This window comes from Ictidomys tridecemlineatus, chromosome 2 (genome assembly GCF_052094955.1).
Source record: "Ictidomys tridecemlineatus isolate mIctTri1 chromosome 2, mIctTri1.hap1, whole genome shotgun sequence".
NCBI lineage: Eukaryota > Metazoa > Chordata > Mammalia > Rodentia > Sciuridae > Ictidomys > Ictidomys tridecemlineatus.
The window spans coordinates 54,705,969-54,731,772 of NC_135478.1; the positions used below are offsets into that span (position 1 = coordinate 54,705,969).

The 25,804-nt window shown below is 49.3% G+C and overlaps 1 protein-coding gene and 1 non-coding gene across 2 annotated transcripts in view; both read right to left on the bottom strand.

Annotated features, from left to right (window-relative positions):
* Positions 1 to 25,804, bottom strand: part of Prickle2 (prickle planar cell polarity protein 2) — a 328,065-nt gene that overhangs the window by 294,528 nt on the left and 7,733 nt on the right. The gene's annotated exons all lie outside the window — the stretch shown is intronic.
* Trnav-cac (transfer RNA valine (anticodon CAC)) lies at positions 13,303 to 13,379 on the bottom strand. Its single transcript has one exon. It is a non-coding gene; the product is annotated as a tRNA-Val (tRNA).

Sequence of the window (25,804 nt, forward strand, 5' to 3'; positions counted from 1 at the left end):
GTGGTGCGAAGAATCAAACCCAGGGCCTTTTGCATGCTTTTTTGGTACCAGGGATTGAACCCAGGGACACTTAACCACTGACCACATCCCCAGCCCATTTTATATTTTATTTAGAGACAGGGTCTCACTGAGTTGTTTAGGGCCTCGCTTTTGCTGGCTTTGAACTCGTGATCCTCCTGCCTCAGCCTCCTGAGCCTCTGGGATAACAGGCCTGTGCAATGTGCCTGGCTACCTTGGCTATTTTTAACTGGAGATTTCCCTACTCCTTACCCAATGCTTGTCTTGGACAATGGCAACCGGGTAGAAATGGTAATGTGCCACTTCCAAACACAGGCCTTAAGAGACCCTGTGTTGGCTGGCTTGTTCTCTCACATCTCTGTCCCTGCCAGGAGAGAAAGCCCAGGCTAGCCCACTGGTCCCAGGAAAAGAATAAAAGAAGGAGCAGAGCCAGGCATGGTGAGGCACACCTGTAACCCCAGCAGCTCAGGAGGCTGAGGCAGGAGGATCACAAGTTTGAGGCCAAACTGGACAACTTAGCGAGGCCCTGCTCAAAATTAATAAAAGAAGCTGAGTGTGTGGCTCAGGAGTTAAGCACCCATGAGTTCCATTTCCAGTTCCAAAAAAAAGGAAGGAGGGAAAGAAAAGAGGGAGGGAGGGAGGGAGAAGGGGAGGGAAGAAGGAAGGGGAAAGGAAGGAGCAGAGGTCCCTGCCAATCCTAAGGGAAAAATGGACACTCCGAGTCACATGCTGCTGAGATTCTGAGGTTAGCTGTTAGCCATCGCTGTGGTGGCAAGAGCTGACTAATGTAAGACCCAGATTCCAGAATTCTCCTAGCATGAAAGAGAGTAACTGATGCCCACAGGATTCAGTGCGAGGCAGTGACATAAGGCACATTACAGTGTTCCCCTCCTCTCACCCACTCCCAGCTTCTGCGAAAGCCCTGGAGTCCTTGCCTTTCGAGCTCCAGTGACTGGGTAAGAAGTCAAGAGTGCACTGCCCTTGAGCAATGGCCACTAAGAGCTGTGAGGTTCTATTCCAGCAAAGAAAAACCAATGACACAATGGAATATTACTCAGCCTTAAAAAAGAATGAAATGATGCCATCTGCTGGTAAATGGATGGAACTGGAGACTATCCTGCTAAGTGAAATGAATCGATCCCATCTGCAACACGGGGCTCCTGCTCACTTCCGAGAGCCGTCAGGAGGAGTGACTGAAGTTACGTCTGCCGTCCTTGGTGGTGGAAGGCACTCCTGACACCCCAGGTTGACCTGCTGATCAGTCTGGACCGCATTTGGGGATTGGGGAGACCACCTGGGGATGGGAAGAGGGCTCGGGTCTCACAGTCAGAACTGCATTCTCTTCCTGGCTCTGTCCCATGCCACGTGAGCTGAACAAGCCACCTTTCAGGCCCTTGTCAAAGGGTGACCATAAAAACAAACGTAAGGGCTGGGGCTGGGGCTGGGGCTAAGCAGTAGTGCACTTGCCTGGCATGTGTGAGGCCCTGGGTTCGGTTGTCAGCATCGCATATAAATAAATAAAATAAAGGTCTATCAACAGCTAAAAAAAAAAAAATGCTCAGTATGCTGGCTGGTGTCATAAGATGTATGCAAAAAGGTTGTAAAACTTAAACAAAAAAAGAGTAAAGAAAGAAAGGAAGGAAGAAGGAAAGAGAACTAGGGTTGTGGCTCAGTGTAGAGCACTTGCCTAGCAGGTTCGAAGCACAGAGTTCGATTCTCAGCACCACTATAAATCAATAAAGGTCAACTGACAACTAAAATATATATATATATATATATATTCCAGCAGCTTGGGAGGCTGAAGCAGGAGGACTGTGAGCTCAAAGCCAGCCTCAGCAACTTAGCGAGGCCCTAAGCAACTCAGGGAGACCCTGTCTCTAAATAAAATTCAAAATAGGGCTGGGGATGGGGCTCAGGGGTGGAGTGCCCCTGGATTCAATCCCTGGTGCTGATAAAAAGAGAAAAAACTGTATGAAACGAAATAGGATCCATTTATTGAGAACATCTCATTCAAGATAAAAATGGACCTTACAGGAGTCTGGGTGGGAAACCTACAGCTCTGTTTATCTCCAACATTATGATGAACGTTCCCTTCCACCTGGGAGAGGACGCTCATGAGATCATATCCCAGGACCCAAAAGAAGGAATGCAGGATGCAAAGTGTCCTCATTTTATGGACGCACAGGGCAGGGAAACAGCGGCAGGAAGGGGTCCACTGCCACTCAGAGAAGCCAGCTCAGAAAATCCAGCCCCTGAAAACCGAGAACCACAATCCAAGTGGAGCTTTTATGGGGCTCGTGATCCAACCTGACTCGGGTTCACATGCCGGAATGTATTCAACAGACGGGCCATCTTTCCAGAAAAACCTTCAACTTTATTGTTTTTGCATAGCTCTGAGCTGATGTCGCCGGCTGTCAACGGGGCATTGGCGGAGGGGGGATTCCAAGCATCCCTTCAGCATGGCGGTGAGGTCTGCGCGCAGGAACTGGCCCCGGGGTGAATGTCACAATGAGTTCCATGTGTGAGAAGGGGGGGTGAGACGGAATACATCTCCACATTGTTCCTGCAAGATTTCTTTTTCTTTCTTTTTTTTTTTATCACATAGTTTTAAAGAGAACTTTTGTAACCCTGCTGTGGGACTCAGATTCCCAAAGATAAACAAAGGGGCCAAAAAACAAAATATGTAGATACACTGGGTCTATCAGGACCCTGGTAATAAATCCACTAAAAACCAGGGGATGCATCTGAATAGGGACACAGGAGACCCGAGGAGGAGAAAAAAGTTTAGCACCCAATTAACAGATGCCACCTTTTTCTGGTATGAATGGTCGGATTCAGTCTGGCTAACAGGGATCACCGATTCCAGCCAGTGGAAGAAGCTCTTCGTTCTTACAGGGAAATTGAGGGGGCTTGCCTTGTTGGCATGGCCTCAAGTTCAAGAGTAGAAATCAGCTCCTCGAAGCCGGGAACCGTGGCACAGGCCTGTGATTCCAGTGGCTTGGGAGGCTGAGGCAGGAGGATCGCCAGTTCAAAGCCAGCCTCAGCCACTTAGTGAGGCGCTGAGCAACTCAGGGAGACTCTGTAGCTAAATTAAATAGCAAAAAGGGCTGGGGATGGGGCTCAGTGGTTCAGCACCTGTGGGTTCCATCCCTGGTACAAAAAAGAAATCAGCTATTTGTCATAATATTTAATAACAGCTTTCAGCTAGGGCCGGGCACTGTATGAAATGGTGACACGCACAGTTGGCCCTTCCTATCCGCAGGCTGTACATGGGGTTGGGGGGAGGTAGAGACTTCCTGTCCTTGTCATTGCTCCCTGAACAACAATGTCTTGACTGTTAACAGGGCATTGATGTTGCATTAGGCTTTATAAGTCATCTTGAGACAACAGCAAAGCAGGAGAGGATGTGCCTCTGTTATCTGCAAAAGCTTCGCCATTTTATACACAGGACGTGAACATCCTCAGGAACTGAACCCAGGCCTGTCTGCACCTGAGGCCACCCCCAAAGGAATGTCCACAGAGACGTGTGCAGCACCATGCACACCTTTTGATCTTCTGGAGTCAGATGTCACAAAGTCACTTTAGGTGACAGGACAACTTTCAGAGGAGAAAGGGGTCACACAGCATCCCTGCTCATGCCAACCTGCCATCTTCATGAGTTACGGCTTACCCAGACAGAAACTGCAGCACCCAAGTTCTGTGCCACTAGAGCATTTATGGGCTCTGAATCATCCATTATAAGATAGGAGTTCTGTGTTCTAATGAATAAAATAATTTTTACAGAAATATTTTAAGCCATTTCTTTAAACTTTCAGAGAATGTTTGCAAAGGACCACACGGAGATGCAGATGCTGGTCTCAGCCATGCCACCAAGTAGGGAAGGTCTCTGGTTCGCCCTATAAACCAGTTTTCTCAAGTGGATGTACCAGATACTCTGCAGGGGTCTTTGAAAAAGGTTTAAGATTCTGTAAGTCAAAGAAAGAGAAGGTGGTTCCTATTTAGATTGCTTAAGAAAATTCTGTTCATCAGGCATTGAACAGTAGAAGCTGGGTGATATGGCACACGCCTGTGATCCTAGCAGCTTGGGAGGCTGAGGCAGGAGGATCGTGAGTTCAAAGCCAGCCTCAGCAATTTAGCAAGGCCCTAAGCAACTCAGAGAGACCCTGTCTCTAAATAAAATACAAAATAGGGCTGGGGATGGGGCTCTGTGGTCAAGTGCCCCTGGGTTCAATCCTGGGTACCAACTCCCCACCAAAAAAAAAAAAAAGAAAGAAAGAATTGCGCAGTAGGGTGTAGGAAGACAGCAAGTCCCATGTTCAAGAAATTTCTCCAGGTCCTGATATGGATGTATATTGTAAAAAGAGTTTAATGAGCCAAATGATAGTGTAAAGGTAACAGCGGCAACTCCGACTCAAAGACTAACGACTGAACAGTGAGATCCCGTCTCAAAAGAAAAAAGCAAAAAAAAAAAAAAAAAAATTAGATTTCTTCATGGAAAGAAGTCCCTCTCGAGGGCTGCCTCTGGTGTCCTGAGTTTTCAGATCTCAAAGGGCACGTCTGTGCCTAGTTCCCTCGGGCTTTCTCCACCATCTTAAGATCAATCTTAACAAGTCTCAGCAAGAGGCCGCGGACTGGCATTTACGGAGTACACATTAGGCATCAGAGGTCCCTTATTTCCTTTTGACGAGTGCTCTCTAATCAAGCACATGGAGGTCCATGGGAAAATTCTAGAAGGACCAAACTCTTTTTTTCATACCAGTGACTAAACCCAGGGGCACTTGACCAGTGAGCCCCATCCCCAGCCCTTTTCATATTTACTTAGAGACAGGGTCTCCCTGAGTTGCTCAGGGCCTGGCTAAGTTGCTGAGGCTGGCTTTGAACTCATGATCCTTCTGCCTCAGCCTCCCAGTGGCGGGGATGGCAGGCCTGGGTCATTGCACCCAGCCAGCACAAATCTCTTGATGGCCAACCTCATGATTCTGACTGATTGCCAGGTCCTTAAACTACCTCGTTTGAGGACATCAACCCAAGAGAATAACAACGGAAGATAAGTCAGGCCCGGCCTCAGTTATGAATTCTTTTTATACAGCGAGTTCCGGAGGCCAAAGGAGACGACCCGCCCTGCTGGGAGAAGGATATTGCATGCAGGAAATCCTCCGGCTTTCTATCACACACACGGAGATCCTGGAGAAGAAACCCTGCTCTCTGATGACCCAGGAAAGGGCTGAGCAGGAAAAGTTGCCAGCAGCTGGTTCGACTTATGCAATACATTTCTCAACCGAGTTTCCAGCATTTTGGAAACGAGGACCTGCCTCACGGATCGGCCTGAACTTCGTATTTCCTTTCTCAGCTTTCCTGTGGAGCCTCTCCCAGTGGCCTGGCCAAATTCCAAATGCAAACACCATACTCCTGGGTTCCTGCCTCCCCACGAACATGGGCAAGCAGGAACTTCCCGTCCGTGATCTTGCCGACGTGCCCATGAAAATCCCTTCATCAACAGAAACCTGGACCAGCAGCCCACGGGTGCTCCGGGCCCTTATATGTTTCTGGAAGAATTTGGAGCATCTCTCTGAAGGGACCTACCAGATGGCTCATTACCAAGAGCCCGGGAGAGCCGAGGGGAAGGGAAAGAGATGAAGACCACTCTTGGGCGACTCAGAAACAGAAACCATCCATCTCTGCCCATGTCAGGCAGGACGCGTCCCGTCCTGTCCCCTGACCTGGGAAGAAACAAGAGGCCCGGAAAGAACCTCTCCTGGCCCTCCCCAGGCGAGCCAGCCTTTGGTCCTTAAGCCTCCTTAGAGTACAGGTGAGAAAGATCTAGAAGGGCAGAGGTGGCCAGGGCAAGATGGCGAGTGAGGAGGTCGGGGCAGGGCCAGAACAGAGGAGCACAGGGAGGGGCTTCCGATGAGGTCAGCCTCCTGCTGGACCAAAGTGCTCGTGGACACACGCGGGGAGACCCAATCAGACAGACACCTCTGTACTCGTGCTCCCCAGCGGGGGACCCAATAGAAAAACTAAAACAGATGTGTGTACAGGGGGGCAGCAATCAGTAACAGCGAGGAGAGCATGGACGGGAGGAATTGATAAGCCAAGGAGAACATTCTAGAATGCATAAAAAGAACAGGCCCAAACGCCCCCACTGGACTCCCAGCCCTGGGCCCCTTCTCTGGGGAGGGGTCTGTCTCTGCATCCCTGTTGCTCTTGCCATGAACCTGCAGCTGGCTGGCTGTGTCTGCATCCTGGGCTTTAGTTCTTGGCTGAACAGAGACGACGCACCCAGCCCCCCTGGACAGTCACACAGCAGAAGGGAAAGGCATGTCACCTCCAGGCAATGGGATGATGAGGAGATCCGTGGGGGCCCCGCATTTCTACTCACCGGGTCGGGAGGGAAGGGGGTGCGGTGGGAGGGGAGCGCGGGCTGCAGGCCAGGTTTCCCATGGTTACAGCTGCTATGGAAATCGCGCTCTCCTCTGGGGTCTCAGAGACCGTGCGGCTGGCTCCCATCACCGGTTAGAGAAGGAGAACAAAAGGCAGAGCTCGGGCAGGAATGGCTTCCTTGATTTAAAGTTTTAAAAAGGTTCCACACCGGGGTGGGTGGAGGACGGGCGCAGTCGCCCACTCCCTACCTGAGTCCAGCAGGGGACGAGGCCATCGACCCTGGTCTGGAGAGCAGCCTGTGCTCCCCAGGCCCAGACAGGGACACAGGGATGACTGGGAAGACAATGGATCAAGTCACTCCTGGGAGGAAACTCCTTCCACAGCTTCCCGGTCACCTCGCTCAGGATGGAACCCTGCGTGTCCACCACGCTCTGGCCTGGGCGCTCCTGTCCTGCTTCATGTCCCTCTCCCTGCCAGGGGTCCCAGGTCCCCACACCCCTGGGTGTTAACCCAAAACATGGTTAATCTCCTTCCAGCTTTGGGGACACTGTGCACCCAAGTCACTGCCTCTACCAAAGACTCTGTCCCCCAGTACTTCCCTCCTTCCACTCAGTGACCTTTCAGTTCTGCCACCTTCCCGTGTCCCCCCATAGCTCGGTCAGTCCCACCCTTCCTTCCCGACAAGGCACTTCCTGCAATTTAATTAAATATAAAAATTTTACCTTTTTAATTAATTAACTAATTAATTAAGGTACCAGAGATGAGACCCAAGGTTGCTTGGCCACTGAGTCACATCCCCAGCCCTTTTTAATTTTTTAATTTTAAGTCAAGATCTCACCAAGTTGCTCAGGGTCTCACTAAGTTGCTGAGGCTGGAGATCCTCCTGCCTCAGCCTCCCAAGTCGCTGGAGTTTAATGTCCTCTATCATGTGATGTCTCAGGCTTTCTGGGTTCAGGGAGTCAGAGCCTCCTGAGCGCCAGGGAAGGTCAACCCTTGACCTGGCTGCTCCCAGGCCTTGGTTCATGGGTATGTGACTTAAGGGAAGAGGAAGGTAGATTCTGTTTGTCTGTGTCCCCACATCCCAGGACATTCTGCCCTTGGAAGCTTTCCAGACACCACATGGATACGGACACAGGTGACATCTTAGGCAGGACTGAGGTTTTGCAATCAACATCCAGGGTCAGCTCACATGGTGATCAGGAAGCAGAGAGAGACTCCACTCTCCAGAGACAAATAGAGACCCCAAAGCCACGCCCCCAATGCCCCCTCCTCCAGCCACACCCACCTCCTCCAGCCACCACCCAGTTAATCGCATCAGGGGTCCATTCACTGGTTGGGTTAAGGCTCTCACCACCCAGTCATGTCTCCTCTGGACCTTCCTGCACCGTCTCACACGTGAGCTTTTGGGGACACCTCACAGCCACATCAGAGCAGTATCTGGGTCCATTTTTGGAATGGTTCATAAAAAATACAGAAAACAGTGCCACCAACTGTGTGACAGCAGGCAAGTGACTAAACCTCTCTGTGACTCAGTTTCCATCCCTGTGAAATGGATATAACTGCGCCGGCTCAGAAGATTCTAGGTGAAGATCAAATGCAACAACAAATGTGAAGCACTTAGACCCCTTCTTGACTTGTAAATATTCAACGTATGGTTTACAATTGACTCGGGGCTGGCCATGATCCATTTGAAAGAAGACTGTCCAATAAAGAGAGGAGAGCCACTGGGCACAGTGGCAATGCCTATAATCCCAGCTGCTGGGGAGGCTAAGCAGGAGGGCAAGTTCAAAGCCAGCCTCAGCAACTTAGCGAGGCCCTAAGCAACTCAGGGAGACCCTGTCTCTAAATAAAATACAAAATAGGGCTGGGGATGGGGCTCAGTGGTTGTGTGCCCCTGAGTTCAATCCCTAGTACCCCCCACACACACACACAAAAGAGTGAGAGCAGAGCCATCAGAGGGGCGATACTCACATGTTTTGCATACAGGTGGTGCTCAATACATGTTTGCTGACTGTTAACTCATGAAGGCCTTCATCCCTTTGGCCCTAGAGCCTTGCACACAGAACCCTGATGTGGAACTCAAGATGGCAAAGAGTCCAGTTCAGCAGTGACATTTCCAGCTCCCGGGAAGGTGGGTAGTCATGTGACCCCATCCTGGCCAGTGGGATCAACACAGGCGTCACAGTCCATCTTGCAGGAAAGGAGGAGCAGTTCATGGAAACAGTACTCTCCTTCCCCTGCCTGCCTCACACCAGGGGGTTGTGCAGGGTGGGGGTGGGGGTGGGAGAGGCTGCCACCTGTCCCCTGCAGGACAGGGGAGGGGGTGCTGAGGAGGGAGGGTAAGGGAGGGAAGCATGGGTCCCAGAGGAGAGCCCAGTGACACAGCCCTCCTGCAGGTGGGAGCTCACCATGCTGGTCACACACACACACACACACACACACACACAGGAAAAGCATTCCTAGTTCATTTCCACTCTCTCTCTGTGCAGTGTCTGCACCCTCCACTCACCATGCTGTCCCCCGGCTTCAGCCACCCACCTACTCTGGGGTGCATGTGAGGTGTCCCCAAAAGCTCACGTGTGAGACGGTGCAGGAAGGTCCAGAGGAGACATGACTGGGCTGTGAGAGCCTTAACCCAACCAGTGAATGGACCCCTGATGGGATTAACTGGGTGGTGGCTGGAGGAGGTGGGTGTGGCTGGAGGAGGGGGCATTGGGGGCGTGGCTTTGGGGTCTCTATTTGTCTCTGGAGAGTGGAGTCTCTCTCTGCTTCCTGATCACCATGTGAGCTGCTTCCCTCCACCACACTCTTCCTCCATGATGTCCTGCCTCCCCTCGAGCCCTGAGGGATGGAGCCTGCTGTCTGTGGACTGGGACCTTGGAAACCCTGAGCCCCCAGATAAACTCTTCCTCCTGTACAGCTGTGCTGGTCGGGTCTTTTAGTTCAGCAGAGAAAAAGCAAGACTCTCCCCTGGACCACCTTGGTCTGTTGGGTGCTGTGGCAGCAGGACTGGGAAGTGGCTCAGACCCAAGCCCCACCCTGCCCTGGTCAGGCCACGAGGGCACTCAGAGGGTCCGGGGGGAAGGGCAGGTCTTGACAAAGGCCTTGTGGACGCTCTGCCCTCTGCCCAGAGCTCCAGGACCATCCGTTTCTGGAGCTGACGTGGTGCCTCAGCCGGGCCCTTGAATAAAGAGCCATGTGACCGCCATGTTTTATGACATCTGGCCTCTGGTCAAAACAAAGCAGGCAGAGGGGACACACGACCAGCCCAATGAGTCCGACCAATACTGCTATCCTGCATCCCGTGGGCACTTGATGGTGTCACTCAGATAGTTTCATGTGGAGTGGGTGATTTTGCAGGGGTCTAAATCCCATCCCCCCTTACCTAGAAGCATTCCCATAACTAGCCAATCAACTCTGTAGTTTTACAAGACAGTTTTTTCCCTCTTAATTCATACTGCACCCCACCAGGACAAAATAAAAACTCAAAAGTCTTGCCAGGCGCAGGGTGCACACCAGTCACCCCAGCAACTTGGGAGGCCGAGGCAGGAGGATGGCAAGTTCCGATGCCAGCCTCAGAAATTTAGTGAGGCTGTAAGCAATTTAGCAAGACCCTCTAAAAATAAAAAAATTTTAAAAAAAAATTAAAAGGTTGGGGATGTGTCTGTTCGGGTCAGCACCCCTGGTTCAATCCCCAGTATCAAGAAAACCACAGAAGCCTTCTAAAGGGCCCAGGAGAATGGCACACCAAGATGACCAAGATGCATGTAGCTTAGTAGATGATGAGGAGAAGCATCGGCCATGCAGACCCCCGTGCTCCTACTGCCCCCTTTGGAAAGACCCGCGGCTTTCTGCGACCACACAGGCATCTGGGAATAACGTCAATCCATCTTAGCTGATCTCCTCTGTGATAACTTCATGATTATTTATGGGCAGCTTCAAAAGCTCAGAAATGCTAAACAAACAGAGAGATAAGTTGCCAGGATGTTCAACATTTGCCCTGACCGACCTCACAAGATTTTGCTAAGAGGAATTCTTCTCAAGCCTTGGAAATTATCACTGGAAACCAAATGCCGTGATAACATCTTTAAAAAAAAAAAAAAAAAAAAGATTTATCCTAGGCCAGACTGAGGAAGCTCCCAAACAACACAAGGTTATTTTTAGAAGGTTGGCTCCTGAGAAAAAGAAATAAGACGGGAATACGATTATAAAACTTGGGTTGCTTTTTCTTCACAAACTGTTTTGACCTTTACCAAGCCTGGAAACTTCAGGAGTTTAGATTTAAAAAAAAAAAAAAGCCTAATTAAGAATCACTGCTGTTCTTTCGGTTCAAGTCAAGGTAATATGCCTTTAAAATTGTCAGGCGAATACACTTCATTTTTCAGAGCTCATCTTTCATAATATTCTAAATTGGATATCTGTGAATTTTTTCCTTTCCTTTTTAAGCGGGTGATGTTAAAATGATTTTATCAAATGCCTTTTTTTTTTCTTTTTCTTTTCATTTTTAAAGAGCGTGGACAGATGTGAACACAAGGACAAGGGGAAAAAAATGTGCACTCTTGAAGAAACAAAAGAGACAGCACTCTTCACAGAATCCGAATCCACCATGGCAGAAAACAAAAGTTAAAAGTGAAGTAATTGGCTGGGCACGGTGGAGCACACCTGTAATCCCAGATGCTTGGGAAGCTGAGGCAGGAGGATTGCAAGTTGGAGGCCAGCCTCAGCAATTTAGTGAGGCCCTAAGCAACTCAGGGAGACCCTGTCTCTAAATAAAATACAAAATAGGGCTGGGGATGGGGCTCAGTGGTGGAGTGTTCCTGAGTTCAATCCCTGGTACCAAAAAAGAAAAAGAAAAAAGAAAGTGAACTAATCGTGCAGTGAAAGAGTCAATGGATAAGAAGAGGCTCTGTCTTTCCAGAGCATTCTCATTAAAAAGCCCTTCCCACAAAATCACAGGTTCTAGCCCCAAGGAATAGCCATTACCAGATAACATTAAAGGCACATGCTCAGTAACGAGATTGAACACAGACCTCTGAGCCTTCTGGGCTTCACAACAAGAAAAGTTAACATTTATTAAATGCATCTATTTGTCAAGTATGGTAATTAGCATTTGTGGAAGAATTCAATATGTGCCAGATACTTTTTGTAACATTAATATACTATCTCATTTAATCCTCAAAAAAAAAAAACCCTTCATAAACCAGACAGAATTCCTCGTGGGTTGGACCCCATCACAATTACTTTGTGGATGGTATCCTTGTTTTCACATTCAGGTGAAGCAGGACAGGTGGGGGAAATTGAGCCACCTGTCCCATCTTTTCAGACCAGCTGGGGCCTGAATCCAAATGTGGGTTCTAGCATTTATCAGCATCAAGAGCTGAGCCAAGGCAGGACGCAGTGGTGCAAGCCTGTCATCCCAGCGACTTGGGAGGCTGAGGCAGGAGGATCAGGAGGATCACGAGGTCAAAGCCAGCCTCAGCAAAAGTAAGGCCCGTGAGACCCTGTCTCTAAATAAAATACAAAATGGGGCTGGGGATGGGGCTCAGTGGTCTAGTGCCCCTGAGTTCAATCCCTGGTACCAAAAAAAAAAAAAAAAAATTATGCTGAGCCTGAAGCTGAGAACCAGTTGGTAGAGCGCTTGCCTCACATGCCCAAGGCCCTGGGTTCAATCCCCAGCACTGCCTAAAAAAAAAAAAAAAAAAAATGGAGCCCACCACATAGGCTGTTGCGAGGACCGTGCGTGACCTGCACAGCACAGAGCTGGGACCTGGCTGGCCTTGGTGTCTTTCCCTTCTGTGGGGCCGTGTGTGTCCCCGGCTTTGCCTTGTGGGTAACGCTGGTGTCTCGTGGTCTACTGTCCCTGAGCCAAGTGAGCCAAGAGCTATTAAACCCTTCCTGATGTCACAACCTGTCCCCAGACCTTGTGACTCAGGACAAGGAGCAAGACCCCCCCCCAGGGTGACCATGCCCATCTGGTCTCTTCTTTGGAGCGTGTGGCACACATACCATGGGGGTGGCACTGCGGTCCCAGTCTGCTCGTGTGTCTCTAGAGCTCAGTCCTGAGGGTTCAGCTTAGGGAGGGAAAGAGTTCAAGTTCTCGTTGGTGAACTTCCATCCCCACGTTACACTTCAACACACGTTTACACAGAACGTCCACATTTGCGTAGCCCTTGCAAGGACCTCCATCATAACCCTCTGGGTACCCACACCCCAATCCAAATTCCAAGCCTCAAACACGGCCCCCTCTTCCCCGCACCGTCAGCCTTGGCCTCTGCCCTTCCAGCCTCTACCCCAGGATTCCTGGCCTCCACCCTCGGGTTCCATCCTGCCCCCCGACACAGCCTGGCTCTTCCCGTGGCTCAAGTTGCAAGTAGACTCACAGCACAAAATTGTCTCTTGGTGACAGGGAAGGTCCTCAGATGGAGCCAAAGGAGTGGAGGGGACACAGAAATGTGGGCTCTGGGAAGAACTGCTCTATACATGCTTCCAAGCCCGGTCCCTTCCCAAGGGGGCACATGGCATTTTCCTACAGTGACCCTGGCGGGCCCTGGCCACTCCTGGGTAGCCTTCCTCTCTTACGAACGCTGCCTAGGAGGAGCACTGGGGAGCACGCACTGAGTCAGAGGGAGGGAGCCCAGAGGGGCCTGTGTGTACAAGTCAGTGTACAGGAGGGACGGACCCACGAGCCAAAGAGACGTGCACACGACCCTTTTCTTTTGGTACCAGGATTGAACCCAGGGGCACTGGACCACGGAGCCTCATCCCCAGCCCTGTTTTGCACCGAGTTACTGAGGGCCTTGCTAAGTTGCAGAGGCTGCCTTTGATCCTCCGGCCTCAGCCACCCAAGCTGCTGGAATTACAGGTATGGGCCACGTTCTTGCTTCTTCTTCTTTTTTTTTTTTTTGGCTGGTGCTGGGGATTGAACCCAGGGCTTGTGCATGTGAGGCAAGCGCTCTACCAACTGAACTATCTCCCCAGCCCTTTCTTGGTTCATTTTTAACAAAACTTCCAAGTCATCTGCCCTTTCAGTCTGCTTCCAGGGACACCAATTTCATTGTCCCATGTTAAATCTTAAGTGACCAAGATTGAATGGAAACAAGGAGTAAGACTTGTGAGAATTCGTAAGAATGTTGAAGAGTAAGCACAGCCCCTTCACAGAAGCAGTGCAATTAAGAAAGGCTCCGTGGGTTGGAGCAGTAAAAAGCGATGAGTCTCCAGGACAGAGGCCAGGAGGCCTGACTTCTAGGTTCCGGCCTCCAGCAAGAGCCACTTAATTTTTTATTTTTGCATTGCTGGCGGGAACATGGGTTAATGCTTTTTCTTTTATGTGTTCTTTTTAGTTATATATGACACTAGAGTATATGTCGACATATTTATACAAACACAAAGTATGTCTTATTCTAATAGGGGATCCCAGGCTTGTGGTTGTACACGATATGGAGTTTCATTGTGGGGCAGCGTCACTCCACTGTCTTTCCTTTTCCCATCCCCCCCCTTCCCTTCATTCCCATTTGTCTAACCCAATGAACCTCTATTCTTCCCTCCCCTTCCCTCTAGTTATGTGTTAGCATCTGCGTATCTGCAGAGAAAATTCCACCTTTGGTTTTTCGGGACTGGCTTATTTCATTTAGCAAGATAGTCTCCAGTTCCATCCATTTACTAGCAAAAGTCATAAAGTCATTCTTCTTTGAGGCTGAGTAATATTCCATTATGTGTATGTACCACATTTTCTTTATCCATTCATCTTTTGAAGGGCACCTAGGTTGGTTCCATAACTTAGCCATTGTGAATGGAGCTGCTAAAACTGTTGATGTGACTGCATCACTGTGGTATGCTGATTATAAGTCCTTTAGGTATAGACTAAAGAGAGGGATAGCTGGGTCCAAGGGTGGATCCATTCCCAGTTTTCTGAGGAATCTCCATACTGCTATCCAGATTTGTTGCACCAATTTGCAGTCCCCCCACAATGTCTGAGTGCCTTTTCCCCACATCCTCGCCGACACTTACTGTTGCTTGTATTCTTGATGATCGCCATCCTGACTGGAGTATCCAACTAAGAAGCTTCTTCACAGCAAAGGAAACTATCAAAAGCGTGAAGAACGGGAGAAAGTCTCTGCTACCTGCACCTGAGATAGAGCACTAATCTCCAGGACATATAAAGAACTCAAAAACCACATACACGCGCATACACACACACACACACACACACACACAATGACCCAATCAATCAACGGGCAAAGGAACTGAACAAGCACTTCACAGAAGGAGAAGCATGAATGATCAGATATTGGAAGAAGTGTTGGACTTCTCAAGCAGTTAGAGAAACGCAGATCAAAACTGCACTGGGTCTCCATCTCCCTCCAGTCCAAAGGGAATCTGGGTTGATTCTGCACCTCAGAGGCGTCCCTGCTCCTCCTTTCTTTGAAGATGACTGGAGAAACGGCTCCTGCTTATTTAGAACCTGTTTGCTCATTTATTTCATCTAGAGTCGACTCTTAGCATCCGGCTCAGAGATATCCTGTTGTGAAGAGGGTCAAAGTCAGCACTGCGGCCTGAAGTGGAGCAAATTATATTCCACGCATTTCCCATTAGGTCAAAAGGAATCCCAATGATTCATAGGAACCCATACAACATGAAGAAAAAAGAAATCTCCTGTCCCACCCGAGGCTGACATCCACGCTTCTCCCAAGAAGCCTCGGGTGGTAACTTTGTCATGGAACTTGCCTTGAAGTCGGAGGCAGCCGCGGGGTGAGTCTCTCTGAGCTTTCTCTGGTCCTGTTTCATGTCCCTGCACCAGAGGACATCAGGATGGACAGCACTCCCAGCCACTCATTCCCTTCACCAACCAAGACTCCAGCACCCACCACGGGCCAGGCACAGTGCTGGGTCCCAGGACTCAGCCCTCCCAGAGGTCACTGTCTTAGGGCAGGGAGGAGTCAGGGTCAGAGAGGAGACAGGATCAGAGAAGTGTTCTGAGAAGGAGATGATCAAACTGAGCGGTGGACGATGAGACAGAGAAGCCACAGCTAGAAACAGACATCCCAAGGTGGACGGAGAAAGGACGCTCCAGGAAGAGAAAAATCACACCTGCCAAGGGCTGCAGAGACGTGACGGGATTAAACACAGACAGTCAGTGCGGTGGCCCACGCCTGTGATCCCAGGCGTGGAGGCTGAGGCAGGAGGATCATGAGTTCAAAGCCAGCCTCAGCCACTTAGTGAGGCCTTAAAGAACTCAGTGAGACCCTGTCTCTAAGTAAAATATTAAAAGTGGCTGGGGAGGGGGCTCAGGGGTTAAGCACTCCTGGGTTCAATCCCTGGTGCCAAAAATAAATAAATAAATAAACATAGACAAGAATGAGAGGCAAACGGCAGGTCACCCGCGGGTGGGAGCACAAGCTGCCCCAGCCCTTTGTAAGGCAACGCGCCCTCACCTAGGAAACCCGTGGGCACACACTGCAGGCCTGGCACGCTCCGGAGAAGCTCTGGCACCAGAGTCCCCGAAACAACACATGCAGAGCCACCAAAAGACACACAGTGGGCAATACTTCAGGAAGAGAGAGAGAGAGAGAGAGAGAGAGAGAGGATGATGATTCCAGAGAGTGGTACCTGCGAGGGGGGAGGGGGTGGAGAGGGAACAGATCATTACAAGGCTCTATTTCCTAAAGGCAGGTGGCAGGCTGGGGGCGCCCACGGTGTGACTCCTGCTTATACATATTTAATGGATACTTTTGTATTTTGTATCTGCTCAATATTTCATAAGAGCTGCTGCTTTTTTTTTTTTTTTTTCCCTTCATTTTATTTTTAGTGGTGCTGAGGACCGGACCCAGGGCCTCTCCATGCTCGGCCAGCGCCCTGCACGGAGCAGGGCAGAGCTGCCTCCCCCTGCTGGCGGGGGGGAAAAGGGTGGAGGGACAAGGCGGGAGAAGAGGCTGGGGGTGCTGGTGGGGGTCGGTGCTGGGGAGGGCAGGAGGGGGAGAGTGCTGGGTGCTGGGGAGCAGGTGGGGGCGGGCGCCCTGGGAGTCAGTGCTCACCCCTTAGCAATGCTGTGTATTGGCGATCGTTGGCAGCAGAGCCGGTGGGGGTGGGGTGGGGGAGAAGGAGCACCCCCAGGGCACCAGGAACCTGGGGTCTCCACCTGGCTCAAGTGTGAATACAAAGTGGGGACTCTCACCTCCAGTCCCAGAGGCTCAGGAGGCTGAGGCAGGAGGATCACAAGTTCAAAGCCACTGAGGGGAACCCTGAGACCCTGTCTCTAACTAAAACATGAAAAGGGCTGGGGTGGGGCTCAGGGGTTAAGCACCCCCAGGTTCCATCCCAGGTACAAAATCAAAACAGTCTTTACAGCCAGGGAAATCTCTGGATGGCGAATTTCGTGTACAGGCTGCCAGGGCTCAGGCCCCCTATTTCTGCACCTTTGTCTGCCAATGTGATGCCTGCCCAGTCTGGTGGAAACACGCAGGGGCCACCAAGGGAACCGACCGCCGGCCTTCACCTGCACCCTTTAAGGCTACAAGCAGTGTGAAATGCACTCCCCAACAGCACGTGAGCTTCCCCGGGTGACATTCCTGAAATGTCCCTGATTATTCCTCCGTAGATAGAGGTGCAAGTTTGCAGAGCAGCTGGATTCCTGTTGGGGGGCGGGGATTCCTGTGTGTGTGTGTGTGTGTTGGGGGGTCCAACTACCCTAAGGAAAGTCAAGGTTTCAGATGAAGTCATCCCAGCTCAAAACGGAACACATGTCCTTCGCCTGCACTTCAAAACCTGAAAGAAGTAGGGTGCAGGGGCACAGGCCTATGATCCCAGCAGCTGGGGAGGCTGAGGCAGGAGGACCACAAGTTCAAAGTCAGTCTCAGCAACTTAGCGAGGCTGGAAGCTACGTAGTGAGTCCCTGTCTCTTTAGAGGGGATGTGGCTCAGTGGTTAAGTGCCCTTGGGTTCAATTCCCAGTGCAAAAAAAAAAAAAAAGAATGATTCTGGAGTCTCCACCATGGAGAACATAATATATGTCATGTTGTTGGAAAAGAAAGTTCTAGCATTCTGTTGAAATAACCTAATTTAATTCTTGACCTGAAGGCAGTACTGCTATAAGAGAACTTTTATTAAACATAATCAACATCTATAGTTGGTCAGTTAATTTTTTTAAACTGCAACTGGTATGAAATTCAATTGAAATCCCCAAATAACAGTGTCTTTAATAAGACGGAAAGTCATTTCTCTCCCTCATAAATATAGCACAGCCTGGAGTTATGCAGTTCAGGCTACCACAGCGTCTCTATGACCATCAGAGACCCGGACACTGCCTCTCTTTGTTTTCCTCCATACCAGGCTTCCAACTCACTGTTGAATGTAGCTGCCTGAGCTCCAGCTATCACATCCACATTCCAATGGAGAGGAAGCAGGGAAAGGTAGGCACATTCCTTCCCTTGAAAAGCACTTACTTTCCAGGAGTTGTGCACAGTACCTTCACTTATCCCTTTGACTAGAATTTATTTAAATAGCAAGCCTTACGAGAAATGAGGGCTGAAAAATTCTGTCAAGTCATTATGGAATCTTAAATCTTCACACATATTTTTTTTTTAATACTGGAGATTGAACTCCGAAGCACTGGACCACTGAGCCACATCCCCAGCCCTGTTTTGTACTTAGAGACAGGGTCTCACTGAGTTGCTTAGGGCCTCGCTGAGTTGCGGAGGCTGGTTTTGAACTGGCCATCCTCCTGCCTCAGCCTCCTGAGCCCCTGGGATGACAGGTGTGTGTCACCAGGCCCGTGGAGATTTTTGGTTGCTTACGAGGGGACTGAATGAAGAACTTCTGTTCTCTTGAATTTCTTTTCCACAAAACGCCCTCCGTGGGCTACTCCCACAGCCATGCCCAGACACACCATGGCCTGGTGTTTACCAAGGTGGGTGTGCCCCTTCCAGACTCTACAGTCTCTCCCAACTTCCAGAGAAGGAAACTGAGGTCCAGAGAAGGTGAGCGGGTTTCCAAGCCCGAGAAGCACAGTGCGCCTTCCCAAGGCCTCCGCGCTCTCCAGACCCCTCCACTGCTCCCCAGGTCAGAGGCTCCAAAAGCACTAGACAGGGCCACCTCACAGACTACACCTTAACACCCCAGCCCCAGCCCCCCTGAAGGCCAGGGGCACACCCCCAAGTCACGGTGACAAGAAGAGACATGTACACGTGGCTGCTGGTCATGGGTGCAGGTCTCAAGACTCCGGAGTGAGTTTTTTAAGGTTGTAGGTGTTGGGGTTGTCTAATTGCTTTCTTGTGGTCTGTTCCACCACACTATCACCAATGTCTATCCTGCTTATATCCATGGGCAAGTCTAAGGAATCAATTAAGAATGTAAGAGAGCTGGACAAGGTGGCACATGTCTATAGTCCTAATGACTTGGGAGGCTGACGCCGGAGGATCACAGGCTGGAGGCCAGCCTCAGCAACATAGGCCCTGAGCAATTCAGTGAGACCCTATCCCAAAATAGAAAATAAAGGAGGCCAGGGATGTGGTTTAGTGGTTAGACCACCCCGGGACAAATCTGGGTACAACAAAGACAGAGAGGGAGGAATAATCAAGTTAAATGCATTCCTCAAAAAGCTGCCCCCAAGTGCAGGCCCAGCCATCCTGTGTCACGGCAGTCGGACGAGTAGCACATCTGGAAAGCCATTATCGGGCACAACACTTAAGGAACGAACTGTGTCTATTTTATTATCATCATGGCGGCTGTGGGTTGAATATAGCGTCCCATCCTCCCAAAATATGCTGGAAGGAAAGATGTATCCCCTCCTCCCGAAAAAGGGTGGTCTCCCTGGACCCTCTAAATGTGATCTTGTTTGGAAAAAAGGTCTTGGAGACGTTATAAAGGCTCTTGAGAAAGATCATCCTGGGCCAGGGGTGGCCTAAGTCTAATGCCAAGACTGTACAGAGGAAGACAAGAGCCTGGGGTGCATGTCATGTGACGGGAGGCTGAGATCCACCAGCCAGAGACACCCAGGGCTACCAGCAGCCACTAGAAGCTCGGAGGGAGGCATGGGGCAGGCTGGGCCTCAGGGCCTCCAGGGGAGCTTGCAGACACCTTGAGTTCGAACTTTAAACCTCCAGAAATCAGAGCAGATAAGTTCCTGTTCTTTTTTGAAAAAGTCACTCAATTGCTAGTATTTTGTTATAGCAGCTCCAAAAACCTCAGACATCTATGTGAAACTCTATGGAAAGCCAAGACTAGAAAGAAGTCACACCTTGCTGGGCACAGTGACCCATGCCTGTAACCCCAGCGGCTCAGGAGGCTGAGGCAGGAGGATCTCAAGTTCAAAGCCAGCCTCAGCAAAAGCAAGGTGCTAAGCAACTCAGCGAGACCCTGTCTCAAAATAGATATTAAAGAACAAGGTCTGGGGATGTGGCTCAGAGGTTAAGAGCCCCTGGATTCAATCCCTAGTAATAAGAAATAAGAAATCACACCTGAACACTAGAAGTACTCATCTTATTTCCTCATCACTTAACTTTGCTGATTTTTTTTCACTGTGTGTATACTTATGATTCCAACAACTTGATCAAAACGGATTTAAAATCAGAAATGAGCATGCCTTAAAAATTCTGTTAGCACCAGGATTGAGAAAATAATTTTTTTTCCATGACCCTAAATCCCTAATGGTTGGACACATCCCTTAGTTGTTCTACGCCTAGAACCCAAGGAACATACTGATGTGCCCTTCCCCGCGGCTACAAAGGGTCGAGGTCCAAGGGGACGCTGACATTCCCTGGTAACCTACTGTCTCCAAATGTGGGGCTTCACCAGGATCAAAGGCACCTGTCACTGCGATTTCCCAACGATTCAATAAGTCACTGGAGAGGTGCCAAAGGCCCAGCCATCAAGGATGTAAATGACAAGGGGCACCCCTGGGTGCCTGGTGGGAGAACAAAAGACTCAGAGAAATCATCTCATTGGAGTAATTTTAGAGTCGCTGAAGAAAGAGAGCCCCTGCCTTCTCTTAATAAGTCCCCTGGAGGCCTGAGCTCTCCGCCCTGCAAGTGGGGACGTCCACGGTGGGTGTTCTGCGCACACATAATGGAGCCCGTTTTTTAAGAACCGTAAACAGCAGCTTCTGCATCACCAAGTAGTTTACCAAACATAAAATCGAATAAGGGCGCTCATTAAATGCCTTCCACGGGGCAAACGTGCTGGCGTCTGTTTGGTCACCTTGACACCCAGATCGCCCAAGTGGCGGGAAGCCCAGGTTCCAAAGCACAGGGCCACCGGCTGGCCGAGGGCCACCGACTGGCCGAGGGCCACCGACTGGCCGAGGGCCACCTCGTTCATCTCAATGCAGGTTGATTCTAGCTGGCTGCAGAGGGGCTGCGGGAACTCCCTCCCTCGGCCGATCCCTTTGGTGGAGATTTCTTCTAGAAAACATGATGCAAATGGCATTGATAAGATGTCCTCATGCCCCCAACGGAACCCCAGGGACATTCTCCGGCTGAAGGGAGCTTCCCTGGAACACAGGGAGATCTGATTAGAAAACCAGGAGCGACCCCCCCAGAACAGGAAATCCTGTTGGGCTTGAGTCCACTTCTCCCAAGGTGGCACCTGCCAGACCCCTCAGTGTCACCCCGGCTGCTTGGACAGGAGTCTCACCTGGAAGATGGCAGCCCCCAGAAAAATCAGCTCACCCAAGGACTTATGTCCACAGCAGACACTCCTCAGATCCCACCCCCAGGCCCCTGAGAACACAAGACGGTGTCCCCCAGTGCACAGTTTTACCTTTAGACTCGGAGACTCAATTTGCCAGAACTAAACACCTTCCTTGGGTTAAAGATCTAACATCATTTTTTTTTTCTTAGCTGTAGATGGACACCATACCTTTATTTTATTTATTTATTTTTATGTGGTGCTGGGGATCGAACCCAGGCAAACACTCTGCCACCGAGCCCCAGCCCCAGCCCAGGACAAGCCATCTTGAGCCCCAAAGATCTGGGTTCCAATACTTACTCCACCACCTGCTACTTGTGTGAACGATGGTTCCTAATTTTCTTATATTTAAAAAGTAGAAAATAAAAGACATGCCACGGAAAACTGTTTGCAATATAACAGGAAGCAGTTGGAGCACGCAGGAAGTCAGGCACAAAGTAGGGATGCAGAGATGCAGTAGCATGAGCGGCTTCCTCACACCATCTCCCAGATAGGGAGGATTCTACTGCTTAGTGACCTGCCCTGCACAGCGGTCCCTGCCCAGCAGGGACTTTGTTCCATCTGCCACTCACATCATTCTTCCAGGCATATACATTACTCACTCACTAGTTGCTTTCGAAATAACAAATAATGTCAATGAGCAAGGCAGACCTCGGGTAGGACTCTAGAGAACAGTGAGGACTGTGGAAAAGTTGAACACACGTATTTCATCTAAAAGCAAAGAAGAAACGTAAGAACACAGTTACTAGATATTCTCAGTTTCCCAGAGGCAGCCCAAATACGCACTTGGACACGTATTCAGATGTTCGCAACCAACCCAACATTTCAATCCTGTGCAAAGCTAAGAAAATCCACACGCAGGCCAGATCTAGCCTCAGGAGTCGCCAGAAGGTGACCCCATGTTCACATGCTGTAGAAAGACCCTGGTTTCTCTTGCCTCAGGAGAGAGAAAACTTGGGCTTGAAGACTTATGTTGGGGTCAATGGAGAAGTGTAGCCGGGTGCACACTCACAAGAACTCACATGTTCTAGGCGGGCTTGAGGGAGGCACGATACGTAGAGTCGATCCCACGTCAATGACGTGGATTCTCATCTTGGACTTGAGTTTTCAAGATCCAGCTGGTAGGATACACCGGGGCTGGAGTTGGAAGTGATCCTCCTCTTACCGTTAGCAGACTGTCTTTATGATCCTCCTCTGTCCAAACAGACGGTGAGAGGCCAATTCCACCGACTCTGTTTCACCTGAAGTCTATGTGCCCCTAGGTGAGGACGTGACATGCCATGTACACCACTCCATCAGGAAGTCTCAATTCCCTCAGAAACAGATGCCCTGCGTGAGGGCAGAGGGCAACTCTACTGTATTTTATTGCATAATGGCTGCCCCTGATTCCTTTCAGTCCAAAACTTGGTTTATAACCTTGCACTGCATCAACGTCGCCTGGTACAAGTCTGTTATCTCTCCGTTTAAAAGGTGAATAGCAGCACCAGGCACGGTGGTGCATGCCTGTCATCCCAGCGGCTCGAGAGGCTGAGGCAGGAGGATCGAAAGTTTGAGGCCAGCCTCAGCAATTTATCAAGGCCCTAAGCAACTCAGTGAGATCCCGTCTCTAAACAAAATACAATCCCCAGTACCAAAAAAAAAAAAAAAAAAAAAATTCACGTAATAGTTGCATCCCACATTTTTGCTAAAAAAAAAAAAAAAGGCATAAAATCTGCTACAGATATGCAGTAAAATATCTGCTCTCTTCAGAGCTCAGTCCATGAGCCAAGAATTGTCACTGCCGTTTAACCAAGGAAGGGCTTCCATTCACAGTGCAGAAGTGGCTTTTTATCTGTCACAGGATCTACCATTTCTAGGCTCCTAAATGAGCATCTTCTTACCCCTCATTCCTCCCTGTTTCCACTGAACCTTCTGAAACCACAGCACCATCAAGCCAGGCCACTCGCGGTGTACAGAAGGACGCACTCGGCCGGCATCGTCCCACTTAATCCTCAAAACCACCGCAGCAGACAAGGAACGGCATCCCCACTGGACTGAGGAGTAAAACGAGGCTCAGAGAGGTTAAGTCATGGGCCCTGGGACAGTCAGCCAGTAAGAAGCAGAACCAAGTCTCTATCCCAACAACCCGGCCCTTTGGCCACTCAGCGTCATGCCCCACATAAGCTCTTAAAAGCTTCAAAGCGATTTTTCTAACACTGGCTAGAAACACATTTCTCCCCAGAGATCATCCCCCAGGATACTCCATATATAGGCAGGTAGAGTCCCTCTGACCTCAAAAGATCAGAACTCCAGGAATCCATTCCCGCCAGGGAATGCTCCCTCACTCCACAGGGAGAGCGCTCAGGGCCCTCATTAATGGCAGGGGTGAAGGATAACCTTTGAGCCTTCTTGAACCAAAAACAAAACAAAACAAAACAAAAAAACCAAACCAAACAAACAAAAAATACCCAGCATTTTCATTAGGTCTTCCTTCCTCCCACCACCCTCAAACTATGGAGGCATTCGGATGAATGATCACCTCTCAACAAAATGTAGGTATTACTTTCAGGATTGAAGACAAAGAAATGTATTTCTGGGGGGAAAAAAATGAGACTGACGGCTGGGCACAGGGTGCACACCTGTAATCCTAGCCACTCGAGAGGCTGGGGCAGGAGGATGGCAAGTTGGAGGCCAGCCTCGACAACTTAGTGAGACCCCTGTCTCAATTAAAAATATAAACAGGCCAGGCACGATTTTGCATGCCTGTAATCCCAACAGCTTGTGAGACTGGGGCAGGAGGACTGCAAATTCAAAGCCAGTCTCGGCAACTTAGCGAGGCCCTGTCTCTAAATAAAAATACAAAATAGGGCTGGGGATGTGGCTCAGTGGTCAGGTGTCCCAGAGTTCAATCCCGATACCCAAAAAATAAAAAATAAAGAATAAAAATAAATAAAATGGGTTGGAGATGTCGCTCAGTGATAGAGCACCCATAGGTTCAAATCCTAGTACCCCCCCCAAAAAAAAGATGGCTGATCTCCATGCGGCCATGACTCCTCACTAGTCATCAGGCACAAGTTGTCACTGGGGGTGATTAAACAAGGATTAATTACCAGCTTGCTACAAGAGCTGAGATGTTTTAACGGTGCTGCCCAGAGAGCACACAAATACACACTCATACTTTTGAAGGACTGAGGGTGGAATTTGGCACCATTTCTTTGGAGGACAATTTGACAAAGAGCTCTTAAAATAGTCAATGTTCATATCCTCTGACCTGGAGGTTCCAGTTATGCCACAGAAACATAATTGGGGAAATAAACACAGGCATGTTTTAGCCCAAGAAAAGTGGTTGCTACAGCACACAAACAGCAGATCCCGTCAACGTGGTCGTCGACAGAGAAATTTTTAGCTGTATAAAAAAATCCATGTAATGGATTCTAAAAGCTAATAAAGGTATTAGATTTTTATAGACTGATAGGGAAAGATGTCCAGAAAGTATTCCCAGGTTTCATGAAAAGAGAAAAGGAGGTAAGACAATCCAAGGAGTGCTTATTTTCTGTCATGTTAATAAATACTAATTTCAGTGAATCAGAGGAAATAAATGCCAATCTGTACACACTATATCGTTCTAGCTTCAGGGTCAGCAAACTGATTCAAAACCCTGTCAAGTAGTAAATACTTAGTTTTTCCAGCTGCAAGTTAGTTTTAACTAAGCAACTTGATCATAGCAAACGCAGCCCAAGATGCCACTAAATGAATGGGTGTGGCTGTGTTCCAATAAAACTTTATTCATGGACTTTAAAAATGAAATTTCATGTGCTACAAAATGTTCTTTTTTTTTTTTACTCCCCACCCCCCAAATATGGAAAAATATAAGCTGGATGTCGTGGGGCATTCCTGGAATCCCAGAGACACTGGAGGCTGAGGCAGAAGGATCATCAAGTTGGAGTCAGCGTGGGCAACTTAGCAAGACCCTGTTCCAAAACTAAAAAATAAACAAAAAGGGCTGGGGACATGGCTCAGTGGTGAAGTGACCCTGGGGCACAATTTCAGCTAACAAGAAGAAAAAAAAAAAAAAGGAAGAAATAGAGAGGCTGGGGGTGGAGCAAAGTGGGTAGAACACCTCTGGGTTCCATCCCCAGTACTAAATAAAATAAAAACACAAAACCAAATAAAAAGATAAAAGCCGGGGCTGGGGCTCAAGCGGTAGCGCGCTCGCCTGGCATGCAGGCGGCCCGGGTTCGATCCTCAGCACCACATACCAACAAAGATGTTGTGTCCGCCAAAAACTAAAAAAATAATAAATAAATATTAAAATTCTCTCTCTCTCTCTCTCTCTTAAAAAAAAAAAAAAAAGATAAAAGCCATTCTGATTTTGTCCCACTAGCTACAGTTTGATAACTCCAGACCTCAAAGGTGCAATTAAGAAGGGTTTTCTCTTTTATGAAAGGTATGCTTTATATGTGCGTGTGATTTTACTATCTATAACAACAGTAATAGCTATTGCAAAATCAGAGATAATAATACAGATATCTCAGACTGAGTTGATTTTGTTTTCCAAGAGAAAACCCCTATCAAGATACTTCAGCTTCTGCCAAATACGGTGGTGCGCGCACGCCTGTACTCCCAGCAACTCGGGAGGCTGAGGCAGGAGAAGCAAGTTTGAGGCCAGCCTTAGCAACTTATTGAGACTCTGATTCAAAGTAAAAAGGGCTGGGAAATGGCTCAGTGGTAGAGCTTCCCTGGGGTCC